Source organism: Argopecten irradians, chromosome 2, assembly GCF_041381155.1.
Source record: "Argopecten irradians isolate NY chromosome 2, Ai_NY, whole genome shotgun sequence".
Taxonomy (NCBI): domain Eukaryota; kingdom Metazoa; phylum Mollusca; class Bivalvia; order Pectinida; family Pectinidae; genus Argopecten; species Argopecten irradians.
In genome coordinates this window covers 55,774,028-55,790,920 of record NC_091135.1, presented here as the reverse complement: position 1 = coordinate 55,790,920, position 16,893 = coordinate 55,774,028, and the positions used below count along the sequence as shown (strand labels likewise).

The 16,893-nt window shown below is 35.7% G+C and overlaps 1 pseudogene; it reads right to left on the bottom strand.

Moving 5' to 3' along the window:
* Nucleotides 1–9,001: 9,001 nt before the first annotated feature.
* LOC138316010 (uncharacterized) lies at nt 9,002–10,697 on the bottom strand (annotated as a pseudogene).
* Between the last annotated feature and the right edge of the window lie 6,196 nt (nt 10,698–16,893).

Genomic DNA, 16,893 nt, shown 5'->3' with positions numbered 1-16,893 from the left:
CTTGATACTCCAGAGGTTATTTTCACTGTCATTATATCCACTAGAAACTGTTGAACACTTAAAGCTGAATGGAAAATTATGAAAAGAAATTTAAATGATATTTCATTAATCTCAAATCATATTTTTGCATCTAGAGAATATTGAAGAAACTCTTGTGTTTGCAGGTCAGACTGTGAGTGCTTTTTGTACTGTTTGTTTTTTGTTTGTTTGATTGAGTTTTACGGCCCATCGACAACTAAGGTCATTTAGGGCCAAACTACAAGTCATGCATTAATATCAGTATAAAAGTTCAGGGTAAGAAGAAGCAAGTAAGGACTAAAACACAGATTGTAAACGTTTATTTGATAAAAGAGTTTTGCATGGGATAAAATAAATTTGGCTAAAACACATGAGAAAACTCATGCACAATGTTGATGAAACGATGAAATGTTGAGTTGATACGATGTATGATGAGAAAACGTTCATATTTTGCTTAAAATACCGATCTCTTTGAGATAATTGAAAATACGATTATGTCTCACGGCATGAAACAAAGTGTACATGTCGGAGACATCGTAGTATTTATCTCGTATGTGTTTAAAATCAATACAATGCAATAAAATATGCTCCACTGTGAGAGGAGAATCACATGCATGGCATGTAGGAGGATCCTCCCCTCTCAATAGATAGGAATGTGTAAAATATGTGTGTCCAGTTCGGAGCCGAGAGAGAACAACTTCCTCTCTGCGGTCTCTCCGACTGGACAGTTTAGGATTAAGTGTAGGTTGAATTTTAAACAGTTTATTGTTTGTTTCGGTAGACCACCTTTGTTGCCAATGGTGTTTGATGGCTGACTGAATTGAAGGTTTGATGTCGGTGTATGGTAGTTTCAAATCTGTTTGTGCTAGGCGAAGAGCAGTCTTAGCTGCTTTATCAGCCTGTTCATTCCCCTTTATACCCACATGACTGGGAATCCAGAGATAAGTAATTTGAGTTTTAGAAGATAATCGAAATGTTCGGATTAAAAGATTTTGGATTAGAGTATTTCTAGGGCTTCTTGATTTCAAAGCCTGAAGAACCGAAAGAGAGTCTGAACAGATGATTGCCTTTTCAATGCGGTGTTCTTCGATGTGGTCAAGCGCCAGACCGATAGCACATGCTTCCGCAGAGAAAATGGAGGCAACATCTGGAAGTCGGATAGAGGAGCAGTGATTAGACGTACAGCATGCTGCCGCAACATTATCACCATCTTTTGATCCGTCAGTGTAGATCTGAACATGGTCAGGGAAAGCCCTAATGCACTCCCGAAAGGAGGATTTGTGTTCTTCGGGTAATGCACTGGACTTTTGCCCTCTCATGCAAAGATAAATTGATATCAGGTGTTTGAATGAGCCATGGTGGTACATCCGATATGGTGTACTCGTCAATGGCGTCGAAATTTATATTTAGTTCCTGCAAAAAATTTGAAATTCTGATGCCAAATGTTGGTATGAGCTTTTGATTTTGTCTGAATATGTCCTGGTGTTGTGGATTAAATACAAGATCGAATGCGGGGTTTTTGGGATTGGATTTCAGTTGGGCAGCATACTGTAAGGATAATTTCTTTCGTCGATCGTCTAGAGATGGCTCATTAGCTTCCACATGGAGACTCTTCACAGGTGTTGTTCGAAAAGCTCCAAGTGCCAGACGCAGTCCCTGATTCTGGATAGGGTCAAGCATCTGTAGATAGGAGCTGCGAGCCGATCCATAGACAATAGAGCCGTAGTCAAGTTTTGATCTAATAAGTGCCCGGTAGATACGCAGAAGCATTTCACGGTCTGCACCCCAATCAGAATGGGACAGAACACGTAGAATGTTCAACGCCTTCGAGCACTTATCCTTCAGATGTTTGATATGTGGAACAAAGGACAGTTTCGAATCAAATATTAGTCCAAGAAATTTAGTTTGTTCAACTACTGGAATTTTAATTCCATTGAGTGTGAGGTCAGGATCATTGTGTGGTTTTCGTTTTTGACAGAAGTGCATACAGACAGTTTTTGATCTTGAAAATCTAAAGCCATTTTCGTCAGCCCAATTTTGTAATTTGCCTAAACATTGTTGTAGTTGTCGTTCTATAGTGTGCATGTTTTTTGATCTGTAACAGATCAAGAAATCATCCACAAATAGAGACCCTTCCGTAGATTGGCCAAGACATTTAGTTATGCTGTTAATTTTTAGTCCAAAAAGTGTGACGGACAGGATACCACCCTGAGGGACGCCCATCTCCTGTGTTTCTGTTTCTGAATAAGTTGAACCCGTTCGAACTTTGAAATGCCTGTCAGATATAAAATTTGATATAAACTTTGGCAAATTACCACGTATACCGATGTCATGGAGATCGTTCATGATTCCATATTGCCAAGTTGTGTCGTATGCCTTTTCAAGGTCAAAGAATACGGCCACAAGATGTTCTTTCTTGGCAAATGCTTCTCGTATAAATGTTTCTAGTCTAACTAAGTGGTCTACCGTTCCCCTGCGGTTTCTAAAGCCGCTTTGCAAAGGACTTAAAATATTGTTTGATTCCAGGAACCAAACTAATCTGGTATTTATCATACGTTCTAGAGTTTTACAAATACAACTCGTCAATGAAATAGGACGATAGTTATTGGCATCAGTAGCATCTTTCCCGGGCTTCGGAAGGGGTATAATAGTAGATTCCTTCCAAGACTCAGGAATTTTGCCAGAAGAGTAAACTTGATTAAATATAGTTAAAAGACATTTTAGTGAAGAGTCTGGTAATTGTTTTAAAAACATATATGGAATTTCGTCTGGTCCAGCTGCCGAGTCCTTTGATTTCTCAAGGGACTCGAGCAATTCTGGTATCTCGAAAGGCCTATTGTAACTTTCACTATTGGAGGATTTAAAATTAAGACGTCTCTTTTCCTTTTCCTTTTGAAATTTTTGAAATTTTTTGGAATGATTTTTGATGGATGAATTTTTAGCAAAATTTTTGGCAAAGGCGTCAGCTATTTCGGATTTTGAAGAAAATATTTTATTGTTGTTAATGAGGTGGGAGGATGGTGTTGCTTTTCTTTTCCCACTGATTTTTCCAATCATTTCCCAAACTTTCTTCGAAGATGTATTGGAATTAATTTTTGAGACGTACTCTTTCCAAGTACTTTTCTTGTCGGATTTGATAGACCTTCGAGCTTTTGCTCTCCAAATTTTAAAATTGTTATAGTTTGAGACGGTTGGCGAAGCCAAGTACCGCCTCAGAGCGGAATTTCTACCAGATCTATTGATAAATGAATCATTTGAGAGACGAAACTTTGTAGGTTTTGGCACGGATTTTGGTATGGTTTTTGTAGCGATAGAAGTGAGCGCTTCTGTGAAAATTTTAATGGGGTCATCGAGGTTCAAAAATTTATCCTCAATGAGCTCCTCTGCGCACAAATTTTTAAATTGAACCCAGTCCGCCTTATGTAGATTCCAACGAGGAATAGGCTCCTCAAGTTTTGGTGACCCTATGTTTTTAAGTATAATTGGAAAGTGATCGCTCCCACAGAGATCACCGTTGACCATCCAATCATAATCCAGAAGAATTGATGGATGGCACAACGATAAATCAATGTGGGTAAGCGAGCCAGAGGCAGGGTGTAAAATATGTTGGGGCATTGGTGTTATAAAGACATAAGCTGTTTTTATTAATAAAATCTTCGATACGTCTACCTCTATCGTCAGTGCCTGGGGAGCCCCAGAGGCTATTATGACCGTTAAAGTCACCCATGATAATATATGGCACTGGTAGTTGTGATACGATGTTACTAAGTTCATCACAACTAAATGGAGTATTTGGAGGTAAATATATAGAACAGACTGTTATTTTTCGGTGAAGAGTTGCGCTTATAGCAACAGCTTGTAAGGTGGTATTTAGCGAATGTGTCTGTGAGGAACGTTTTTATGCACCGCCACCGCAACACCACCTGATGGGCGGCCACCTGTTGTTGGAGTTTTGGTGGTATAGTGTAAATTGTCGGAGATGATGGTGTCTTTCAGCATTATTTGAGGAAATATGGATGGGTTTTTTGTTTGTATAAAGATGTTTTAATTCCGCGCTTTAAATCCGCGTATGTTCACAGTGTTTGTCTCTATGTTGGTCCCTGAGGATAGTTTGTCGGCCGACAGGACTACTTGAAGTTTTCAATTCAATCCTTTTACCACCAAAGCTCGTTATATACAATGTACGCTGAATACAAATATAGACATCATTACATAACATTCTACGACCATAAAGATATCATATATAATTTAATACACACATAAAAGTGTAAGTTTACTTCTGATGACTACAATTTTAAAAATACGTCCATTTTGATAAATATTCCACATTAAAATACAATGAAACGTCGGCAGTATCTGTGTCAAAGCAATCCGAGTGCAGTTACTACATTTATGTGCAAAATAGTGCAAAACAGTCTTGCACAAACATTCCTTTGAATGCCAAGGTCTTAGTCATGGCCAGGTATATGATGTCGACTCGTTGATGTGATACAGTTTATCCTGGTATTGATCTGTAACAAGTATCGTATACAGGTACATGAACAGCTACATTTGCCAGATGGTACTTGTAAATTATGTTGACACTTGCAGTATTTTGCGAGACGATCGCAAAAAAATATCCGCAAAATATACGAGATATGGATGAATCATATATAGACCGAATCATAGATTGCAAAAATGTAAAAGATCTATTTTTTAGGTCACCTGAGACAAAGTCTCATGGTGACCTATTCTAAATGCCTTTTGTCTGTCGTCGTCTGTCGTGCGACGATAAACAATTTACATTTCGACTTCGACACCAGAATTTGTAGATTTGACGGAAGATTTACTATCTCCTACAAAAACATGCTGTTTCCGATTACTGTTGTAATTTTTTAACCAATTTAGCAATTTTCCGCCTATACCATAATTTGCTAGTTTAACATTCAGTCCCTTGTGCCATACACAATTGAATGCTTTCGAAATATCACAGAAAACTAAACATATTGAGTGCATTTTTTCAATATTTTCACATAGGGAATGGTGTATTTCAATAAGTTGGTGAGATGAAGAATGTCCAGGTTGAAAACCTGACTGATATTTGTATATGAGTGAAGTATGAAGTAAGTAATTGTTTAAATATTTGACTACAAATCTCTCAAAAACTTTTCTTATTGTACGTAAGAGATATAGGTCTATAGTTAGTAGAATTATGCTTATCTCCCTTTTTAAAGGATGGCGTGACTAAAGCTAATTTCCACTGTTTTGGGAAGATACCAGTATCCAAGGAAGATGCAATAGAAGATGCTGTGTGTTTTAGCATATTATGGCTGATTCCGTCCGTCGTGTTCTACTAGTTTATTGATAGGTTAGGATTTAAGAATGTCTATCATGTCAGTCGGTTGAAATTGTTTGTTGGTTATATAAGCGTCAGTCAGGGGCGTAGGAAGCCGGGGGTAGGGGAGGGGCAGGGGGGCAATTGGAAAGTTGTAATTGGTCCCAAAAAGTGTTTGAACGTGTTTCGCGGGGCATAATAAAGAATGAATTCATTTTCATTAGCAAATAATTAAAAAACCAAAAATACGTTCAAATGGTGGATACAAGGAGTCCCTTTGACACAAACCCAGAACATTGTTAGAAATTATCATTTTACAGTTGGTAGTAGACTAAAGGTTACACATTGTGCACACGGTGTGAACTACGAGTGGACACGGAGTGCACGAAGTTTAGACTACAGGTAGACACGGAGTGCACGAGGTTTAGACTACAGGTAGACACGGAGTGCACAAGATTTAGACTACACGGAGTGCACTACGTGTGAACACGGTGTCCACTACAGGTGGACATCGTGTCCAGGTAAAATGTCCACTACATCCAGACCACAGACAGACTAGATGATGTGCCACAGAGATATGAGAAAATATGTATTTATTCTGCAGTCTATATGGACTTTGACAGATAGAAATATTTATTGCGATCAGAAACATAATATTTATTGCAACATAAAAATTGCCGTTAATTACTGGAAATCATTCGCACTGTAATGTTTATTTTAATAGATACATTATTATCATACAATTTAATTTATAAATAAGGACGTTAATTAGAATTTATAAAAGCAAATTAACTGCGTTGCAAATTAACTGCGTACGGTAAACCACATACTGGTTATGTCTCATCAATGGATAGTTCCCAGTAAAAACTATTTTTCTTAGCTAGTGATAAGTAGTTTAAAGATGAAATTCTTTTTCGTACGCATAAAGTGATGCACCTTAAGCTTGCGTGGAGTAAGATTTTTAGTGTAAGCAAATCGTCGCCAAAGACATATTTTGATCGGCAAACTATTTTGATTAAAAAGAATATATTGATGGGCATAATAAAAGCAAGGACATATAAACATAAACAAATTAAATTCTTCATAAAATGTTTAACTATGCATGTATGGAATATAGTTTTCTAAACGGCAAGGTGCGCGAAATAGTTTTAATCCTGTCAAACGTATAATATGTATACATTTGCTACATGGAACCTGGCGCGTTGCAAAGCATTGGAAAAATGAGAAATCGTCCATAGACGTTAAAAATCGGCATTAGAAATTACACTTTATTGTGTCAACCGATTGAGGAACCTGTAAGCACTGGCTTAAGAAAGCAAAAATTTATTATCGGGCATGTGGCTTCTCGTGAGCATCAACACTGTTCAAAGGACCGATCGCTAATTAAATGTAGGTCACATGCCTGATAACAAATCAAACAGACACTACAGGTGGACATCGTGTCCAGGTACATTGAGACTTAGACAGGCAAGGTGATGTGTTACAGTTAGGGATCGGGGAAGAATAAGTTCTTCAATTTGAAATAATACATAATAATAATTTTTAAGTGTTTATTTTTTTTAATTACAACATGTACAATTTAATGTAGAGTATATATAAATATATTATACGATATTTTTTAGTTGATATGAATAAAACCTTTTCACTGCAAAAGTAATAAAGATTAATTTTTATTCATAAAGTATAGGTCTATTTAATTTTATATCAGTAGTTTCCATTTCTTATCTTAAATTGTCTTTATTACGTTTTCAAAAGTAAATGTTTTATGGGTAAATTGCATTAAATATATATATATATATCATTTACATCAAGCATTTTTACATGTCAAAAACAACTTTGAATTGCAGCAAAAACCAGTTCTAATATGCTTTTGAGACACTTTTTCTTTTATAATAAGCTATCAGTGATACAATCATATACCGGTTATACATAGCTTTTAAATAAAAAGATTTGGTGCCTATCAATCAGTTGTCTAGCGATACCCTTGTAGATCGTATTTCATTAAAATATATACACTTTTATAATATTTTTCTTGCTATTTTATGTTCTAAAAGTATTGTACGTAAAAATAGCTTAATTACATATTCTTTATTAAAAACTGAACGTCTTTAAAAGATCATGCAGAATTAAATCCACTTCAAACTATATGACGTCCTCCACTAATTGGTGGCTAGTCTACCTACAAGTACCCAATTCAGCTTGTTTTGATTCTTAATTACCGGTACACACAATAAGTTTATGATCTCAACCCCGCAAGTTATCTTGACCGTATATTGCGTCATGGTCCAATAATTATAACTTGCCAAACATACAGGTAAGCCACAGTATCCAGCTATACAGGTGCGTCAAGGTGACCATCGATAGATGGCCAGAGGGCAGAATCGTTGCCTTCTGTGTTTGCACAGCTTTATGAGAATGGGGGCAGTATCTTTATATAATATGTGATTTTAGAATTGTTTCTATGGAAGTTTGTTAAGACAAACAAATATACTTTACCGTTTAAAAATCATATACATGTAGGTTCATGAGTTTCAAACACATAAGTACCATGGGGGCGGAGAGAGATTGGGATGAGATGGGGTAAAAACTAGCTGGCAAAACATATAGTAAGTGATGCTGAATACACCTCAATTATTGTCATGACAGGCAGCCGTGAAGTGGAGCTGACGGGAGCTGTACAATGCGTAAATCATGCATGTCTGTCACAACCTTGAATTTACCAATAATACATGTATATTATAATCAAAATTAATTTAGATTAGGTACTTATTCAACATTGTAATATGGTATATTATATACATAGTCATGATAATCAGGTTTCTGATATATGTAAAAAGCCAGTGTGAAAAAAATTAAATTAATGAAAAGATATTGGATGAAATATGATATTCCAATAATCTTGAAATAAATGTTTTAGTTAATTATACACCTGGTATTTTGATTATTTTTAATTTTAATATATAAAGCTTCATTAACAAATAAATTAAAATGCACTACCAGTTAAAACACATATCCTTATTGACTAGCATTGTTGTATAACTGTACGTATTTGTGTGATGAGTACAATGTATGTATGTAGAGAGGCTGCCACCTAAGTACAGCATGCTATAAATGGACCTCCTGGGGTTGGGATAAGGTACGTACTACATGTATACAGGTGTTGTTAGTCTGTGATACACTTGACTGAACATATTGAAGGGTGCCAAAAGAAGGCCCCAGGCCCCACTCTGACCAATGTTAGGTAATTTAGATTATCATACCCGTGGTGTGGTTGATGGAACAGAATGAAGTCCAATTGACCATGGCAACTGCAGTCCTAGACTAGGGGTCTACCTTTCGAGCAGGCAAATTTAAGTGTACAATATACTACATGTATGGATCATACATTGTTATCATGTAACTCACGCAGTTTGTAAAAGAAGGTCAGAATAGGATATTGTCAAATTATCAACGTTTCTAGAATTAAAATAATTATGACAAATTCAGAATCTAATCAACAACTATGAATCTACAGTTTAAATGGGTAGAAGTTGGATTTATTTTGATTCTGTCTGTTTGATTTGTTATCAGGCATGTGACCTACATTTAATTAGCGATCGGTCCTTTGAACAGTGTTGATGCTCACGAGAAGCCACATGCCCGATAATAAATTTTTGCCCCGGTTATGGCTTCAAGTTTCAAGTTTTTTATTTTCCAAATGCAATACAGCATATAGGTTTAACCAATACACAAATACATAATACAATGATCATTTTTATGTTTCAAGATGGCGGAGGATAATTCCGATATACTTCATACCAAATTAAACAAAATGATTAATACATGAGTATGATATATATACTACTGCTGATTAATGATAATTTTCCTTTTTTCTGTTGCCTGGATCAAATATTTCCCCAACAGATTTAAGCTCTTTACATTTTTAGATGAAAATAACATAATTAATTTATATACACTTGGGTGTTTGTGGTAATAAGTTTTTATAAACTTTTTACGTAACTCAGAATAAGCAGGACATAGTAATACAAAATGCATTTCATCTTCTACATCATTTTTGTCACAAACAGTACAAAGTCTATCGCCTCTGGGAACGGCGTTATAACGGCCAGCTTCAATTTGCAGAGAGTGGGCTTGCATGCGATATTTACTCAATATTTGTTTAGTTTTAGAATTCAAAGGCTTCTTTAAATAAAATTGAATTTCAAAGTTATCAACAAGATGTTTATAAATTTCACATTTAGGAGACACGTCAAATGCGCAACGCAGTTCCTGAATAAATATATCATGCAAAGCGCTGTGAATACAATTCCAAAAAGTGTTTTTCATTATCTACATTCTGAGCAATCCAAATATTGTTGAAACCACATCTGCCTAAATCATTTTTTACATCATACAACCAATTTAATTTATAATTAGGCTTTTTCATAATGAGCTCAAATAGAGCATTATAGCATGACTTTAAAATACAGTTATCTGTTCTTAATAGCTTTAACCAATATTTCATCACCATTATTTTACGCTGTATATGTAAAGTAAACCTTCCAGTCTCAAAATACACCATAGAACTATTGACTGTTTTTTTTCACATTCAATAGACTCTTCAGGAATAAAAGATGTACAGATTCAATCTTAGGTGCTGGGTGCGAGCCCCATACCTCGCAACAGTAATTAAGCACACATGAAACATAAGTATCAAATAAGGATAATTTTGTTTCAACATTAAGCATGTATTTTTTCATTCTACTATTAAGGAGATAGTATGACTTTCTTCCTTGTGATGCTAAAGTATTAAGCGCTAGAGTAAATCTCCCATTATAATTGAAAACTAGCCCCAAGTAACAAAAATTATCAACAATATCTATAGCCCTTCCTTGAAAGGTCCAGTACTCATTAGCCTGTAGACGTTTACTTTTTCTAAAAACAACTATTTTGGTTTTATCTATATTAACAGATAAACTCCATTTATTTGCATAATTTTGCAGACAATCTAACATGTTTTGCAGGTCAGTAGCATTTTCAGTAAACAAAACTGTATCGTCAGCATACATAAGTATGAACAAATTTAAAAGTTGCAGTTGATAGCTTTGACAGTTGGAGTTTATCAATTCACTTTCTATATCATTAACAAAAAGAGAATAAAGTATCGGAGACAAAGATTCCCCTTGTAAGAGTCCGACATGTAAATCGAACATTGCAGATAGTTTTCCACTTAATTTTGTACATGATTTTACATTATCATAAATTGATATAATCACTTTCAACAATCTACCCCTAATTCCACATCGCCATAGTTTAAGCCAAAGCTTATTATGTACAATGCTATCAAATGCTTTACTGTAATCGACAAATACACAATAAAGCTTTTTATTTTGTTTCAAAGTATTAGTAATTAGACTACTTAATGCAAATATAGCATCACGGGTTCCGAAACCGGGTTTAAAACCAAATTGCGCATACACATGTATATAACAGCAGATACAGATTCGCTCCATTTTAACAGCCGTTTGTTCAAAAGACTGGTAAATAACTTTGCTACATATGTGACTAATCAATGTAATACCCTCTATAGTTATTTAGATTGTTTTATCACCTTTTTATATACAGGAATAATTATACCTTGAGCCCAGGAATCGGGAAAATATCCGACTTCCATATAATACTATTCAACAATCTTAACAGAACAGGTGCAAAAACGGTTTTATATTCAATCATGTACTCATTTAGTATCATATCGGTACCAGCCGACTTATTTCTAGACAGACCTTTAATTGCCTGAATAACTTCATCTAATTCAAAATCCACGTCTAATTCAGGAAAAACATTATCGAGATTTTTACCATCCAAGCTACTATCAGTGTCAGACGTGATATGATCTCCAGCAAGACTCTTGAAATGAAGAAAAAAACTCATCTAATGTTATATCTCCAACACTACTGACATTCCGCTTTGCAAAGGTTTTATAAAATTCCTTAGGGTTATTGCGCTTTAGTAAATCCATCATGTTACCTTGCATTCTCATATAAGAACGCTTAGTCTTCGCTTCAAATGACTTATAACATTTTTTTAGCCTCCGATAGACCTATCCTGTTAGTGAATGATCTGTCTCTATTAAAAATAGTCAGAGCAGATTTATAATTAGAGTATAACCGCCTACAATTATCATCAAACCATGGTTTATCAGGTACTTTCTTAGTAGACTTTAAACAATGACAAGACAAGAACAAGTACAGTTTACTATTTCTCGTCGACGTAAGCAAAACTGATCAAACAAAGAACGTGTACATTTAACAAAATTATCCAAACAATCGTCGATACTTTCCTTAGTATTACTTAGCTGATCTACAGATCTCTCAATTAGATGCATGTTTTCTAAAATACGTTCATTCTCTTTGGCCTCATGAGACCAGACTACATTCATGACAGGATGCTTAATATCATCTGAGCAACAATTACATTTATCACTTATTGTCTTTTGACAATTCAGGGTAGCATATATAGGTGCATGATCTGAGAATTCATTAAAGCAGCCTACACTAAAACTGGTAACATTTGACAAAGCCATAATATCAGCAAGCACATAGTCAATTACACTTGTACCATGTGTATTATAAAACGTGATCTTACCATTTCTATCTCCAGATAACGACCATTGACAATCTTTAAACCGGTAGATTTACATAGTTCAATAAGACTACGTCCAAACGTATTAAGTCGTATATCTTCGGATTTACGTTCAGGGACAGTCTGTTCTACGTTATAAGATATAAAGCCGTCGTTTAAACTATCTATGTTATTGTGCATATACATATTGTCGAATGTTATAAAATCTGGTTCTACTCCAGTCCGACTGTTCAGGTCACCAATAACAAAAACATGACCTTTCTCACTATAATGACCAACCCCATTCTCTAACACCTGGAATATATCTTCATCATAGGAACCATAGAAAATAGATCTCTCTGGTGGAATATAGGTAAAAGCCACATAAACATCTTTCTTATCATCAAAGAGAGAGCCATCTATTCTGATCCACATAATACTATCTAATTCTATCATTTCTACTGACCACGAACGGACAAAGCCATGCTTTGAGTAGCAAACGATACCTCCACCTTTACACTTTGCTCTAATGACTGGCTTACAAAATTCAAAACCATCTATTACAAGGTTGGAGTCATTATCTAACCAAACATTCTGACAAAAACACAATATCTGTTTTGTTAAATACATTACAAAAGTCTATATTTTCCAGCTTAAGTCTTAAATTGCGCTGGACATTCCAGCTACATATAGTTAATGAGGTATTACCCTCCTGTAACCTCTATACTTGTTTAACGTGGGTTTCGTCAAGTTCAGGATCCGAGCTTTGCATAGATGACGTAGTAGCGTGCTGTTGTGGTGTGACATCATCGCTATCTCTCTGAGATCTTCCGGTATTGTCAGACGGGTCTGATGGTCCAGACACCGCTGTCGCATCGCGAGACGTAAGGTCTAGGGGCTGGAACTTGTTATCGGTTGTAATACCTCTGACTGGACCTCCCGATAACGACGTAGGCGTAGATGGAGGGCGTGTACGTTTCTTAGGTCGTCGCCTATTATGCTGTAAGGTTTCAGAATCATGAAACACTTGGCTCGTTTGTTGAACCGGTTGAGGTGCGGAAGCCTCAGGCCCCGTGTAAAGAACACCGTCAACATACATTCTGTCCCGGATAAATTTTACCCTATGGCGCTCTCTACGAAGTCGTTTGGCGACTGGGTAAAGCTTCCTCCTGACATCCTCGACAACGGCAGGGAACTGCTCATTTATACTATAACGCGACCCGTGCAGCTTGTGGGTCAGTGATAGAACCAGCCCGTGCTGGCGTTGGTAGATGAACCTAGCAACAATAGGACGCGGCCTTCCTGACTTCCTCTTCCCGAATCTATGGACGTTGCCAAAATCAATGTTCTCTGTGATACCGAGTTCGTTGTATAAAAATGATCTCACAACTCCCTCTGTGTCCTCACGGGGTACTTCATTAAGACCTAAGAAGACGAGGTTAGATTTCATAGATCGACACTGTAAATCTGTTAGCATGGATTGTAGTTCATTTCTCTCTTTACATACTTTCTCTAAAGCGACAGACGTATTTACTTGATCGCTATAGCACTGTTTTTTAATTTCCTTGATCTTGGTTTCGTGTGTCTCTGTGGTAACTTTCATACTGTCAAACAAATCACTCATTACCCTGGTGCTTTGCTCCAACTCTTGCGTATCTGAAGCTAGTTTTTTCTGATTATTCTCTATCTCACTAACTCTGATCGTTAGTGCTAGCAGAGCACTATGAACTTTATCTATTTTGTTCACCTGCACTTCAATATGCGTAAGTCTCGCGTCAATCTGTTTCATGAAGTTAGCGATATCCGACCCATGTTCAGAGTCCTCACCATACAGAGTCTTACGAGATTCTCCAATCAAAGCTGACGTACTACCTTCAGAAGCCATAATTAATTTATAACGCGCACAATGTAACCATGGTATAGGAACGCGCACTCATACAGGTAAAGTTACAAAAATAGGCAGAGCGTGACGAATTTCCCAGTATAGGCTCGCTGTAGTGTGGCCAGCTCGTTGCTAAATATAGAACACAGGTGGAATGCGGGTACTCGGTGTATATATATATCATATACTTTGCATACAACCAGGATGTATACACTAAAAACTCAAAATAATCTTCACCAAATCGAAAAATGAATGTATACCGTGTTAGCCGTCCTCATAACCCACAAGTCTTTACACTCTTGTTACAATGCACATCTTCCAAATGACAGAAATACTCCAGAATATCGGAGCGAACTCCGAGCGATGCACTCACTTTGCCGCCATCTTGCCATCAGCTGGATACTGTGGCTTACCTGTATGTTTGGCAAGTTATAATTATTGGACCATGACGCAATATACGGTCAAGATAACTTGCGGGGTTGAGATCATAAACTTATTGTGTGTACCGGTAATTAAGAATCAAAACAAGCTGAATTGGGTACTTGTAGGTAGACTAGCCACCAATTAGTGGAGGACGTCATATAGTTTGAAGTGGATTTAATTCTGCATGATCTTTTAAAGACGTTCAGTTTTTAATAAAGAATATGTAATTAAGCTATTTTTACGTACAATACTTTTAGAACATAAAATAGCAAGAAAAATATTATAAAAGTGTATATATTTTAATGAAATACGATCTACAAGGGTATCGCTAGACAACTGATTGATAGGCACCAAATCTTTTTATTTAAAAGCTATGTATAACCGGTATATGATTGTATCACTGATAGCTTATTATAAAAGAAAAAGTGTCTCAAAAGCATATTAGAACTGGTTTTTGCTGCAATTCAAAGTTGTTTTTGACATGTAAAAATGCTTGATGTAAATGATATATATATATATATTTAATGCAATTTACCCATAAAACATTTACTTTTGAAAACGTAATAAAGACAATTTAAGATAAGAAATGGAAACTACTGATATAAAATTAAATAGACCTATACTTTATGAATAAAAATTAATCTTTATTACTTTTGCAGTGAAAAGGTTTTATTCATATCAACTAAAAAATATCGTATAATATATTTATATATACTCTACATTAAATTGTACATGTTGTAATTAAAAAAAATAAACACTTAAAAATTATTATTATGTATTATTTCAAATTGAAGAACTTATTCTTCCCCGATCCCTAACTGTAACACATCACCTTGCCTGTCTAAGTCTCAATGTACCTGGACACGATGTCCACCTGTAGTGTCTGTTTGATTTGTTATCAGGCATGTGACCTACATTTAATTAGCGATCGGTCCTTTGAACAGTGTTGATGCTCACGAGAAGCCACATGCCCGATAATAAATTTTTGCTTTCTTAAGCCAGTGCTTACAGGTTCCTCAATCGGTTGACACAATAAAGTGTAATTTCTAATGCCGATTTTTAACGTCTATGGACGATTTCTCATTTTTCCAATGCTTTGCAACGCGCCAGGTTCCATGTAGCAAATGTATACATATTATACGTTTGACAGGATTAAAACTATTTCGCGCACCTTGCCGTTTAGAAAACTATATTCCATACATGCATAGTTAAACATTTTATGAAGAATTTAATTTGTTTATGTTTATATGTCCTTGCTTTTATTATGCCCATCAATATATTCTTTTTAATCAAAATAGTTTGCCGATCAAAATATGTCTTTGGCGACGATTTGCTTACACTAAAAATCTTACTCCACGCAAGCTTAAGGTGCATCACTTTATGCGTACGAAAAAGAATTTCATCTTTAAACTACGTATCATTAATAAGAAAAATAGTTTTTACTGGGAACTATCCATTGATGAGACATAACCAGTATGTGGTTTACCGTACGCAGTTAATTTGCAACGCAGTTAATTTGCTTTTATAAATTCTAATTAACGTCCTTATTTATAAATTAAATTGTATGATAATAATGTATCTATTAAAATAAACATTACAGTGCGAATGATTTCCAGTAATTAACGGCAATTTTTATGTTGCAATAAATATTATGTTTCTGATCGCAATAAATATTTCTATCTGTCAAAGTCCATATAGACTGCAGAATAAATACATATTTTCTCATATCTCTGTGGCACATCATCTAGTCTGTCTGTGGTCTGGATGTAGTGGACATTTTACCTGGACACGATGTCCACCTGTAGTGGACACCGTGTTCACACGTAGTGCACTCCGTGTCTACCTGTAGTCTAAATCTTGTGCACTCCGTGTCTACCTGTAGTCTAAACCTCGTGCACTCCGTGTCTACCTGTAGTCTAAACGTAGTGCACTCCGTGTGCACAAGGGTGTAACCTTTAGTCTACTACCAACTGTAGGTCCTTTCTTCCTTCTTAAAAAAGGTGAAATAGATAAAAATTGCACATCAAGGAGAAATATACCTTAAGTGAATAGTCGGGCAAAGAAAACCAGTGTAAATGCACTCATTGGCCTTCCAAAAGTCCTTATATAGTATATCAAAATAACAGTAAATATCTGTTAACAAAAATAAATTCTGTTGACTCTTTAAAGCGAGGCTGCGTGGAATGTCGACACAGACATAGGACGTTTTAGGATTCCTATAATGAAAATTAATTTCTTCGTGTGCAGATCAATTTTGATGGAAATTTTATTTTTCTATTTCTTAAGAAATTTTACTGGATATATTAGCACTAATATTACAGACTTTAGTTTTCCTTTGCCAGACTATTTACTTTATAATTGATGCGGCAAATTTTGTTTCGAAGTTGAAATAAATGTTGATTTTCATAACGCGGGTCTCATATGCTTCCCGCCACCGTCCTAATTAGCGCGCGAGTTTACTCTCACTGCATCAGATAGTACAACAGAGAGACATGGATTACACAGGACATTCGTTTATAAAGATCAAGATTATACTGGATACTTATAAACAAATGTATTTAAGATTCAAATTAAGTTGGCCAAAGAAGTTACTCCGACAGTGTAGACTATAAGACTCTTTCATATGTAGATATGAAGGATAGGGATATTCTACCCG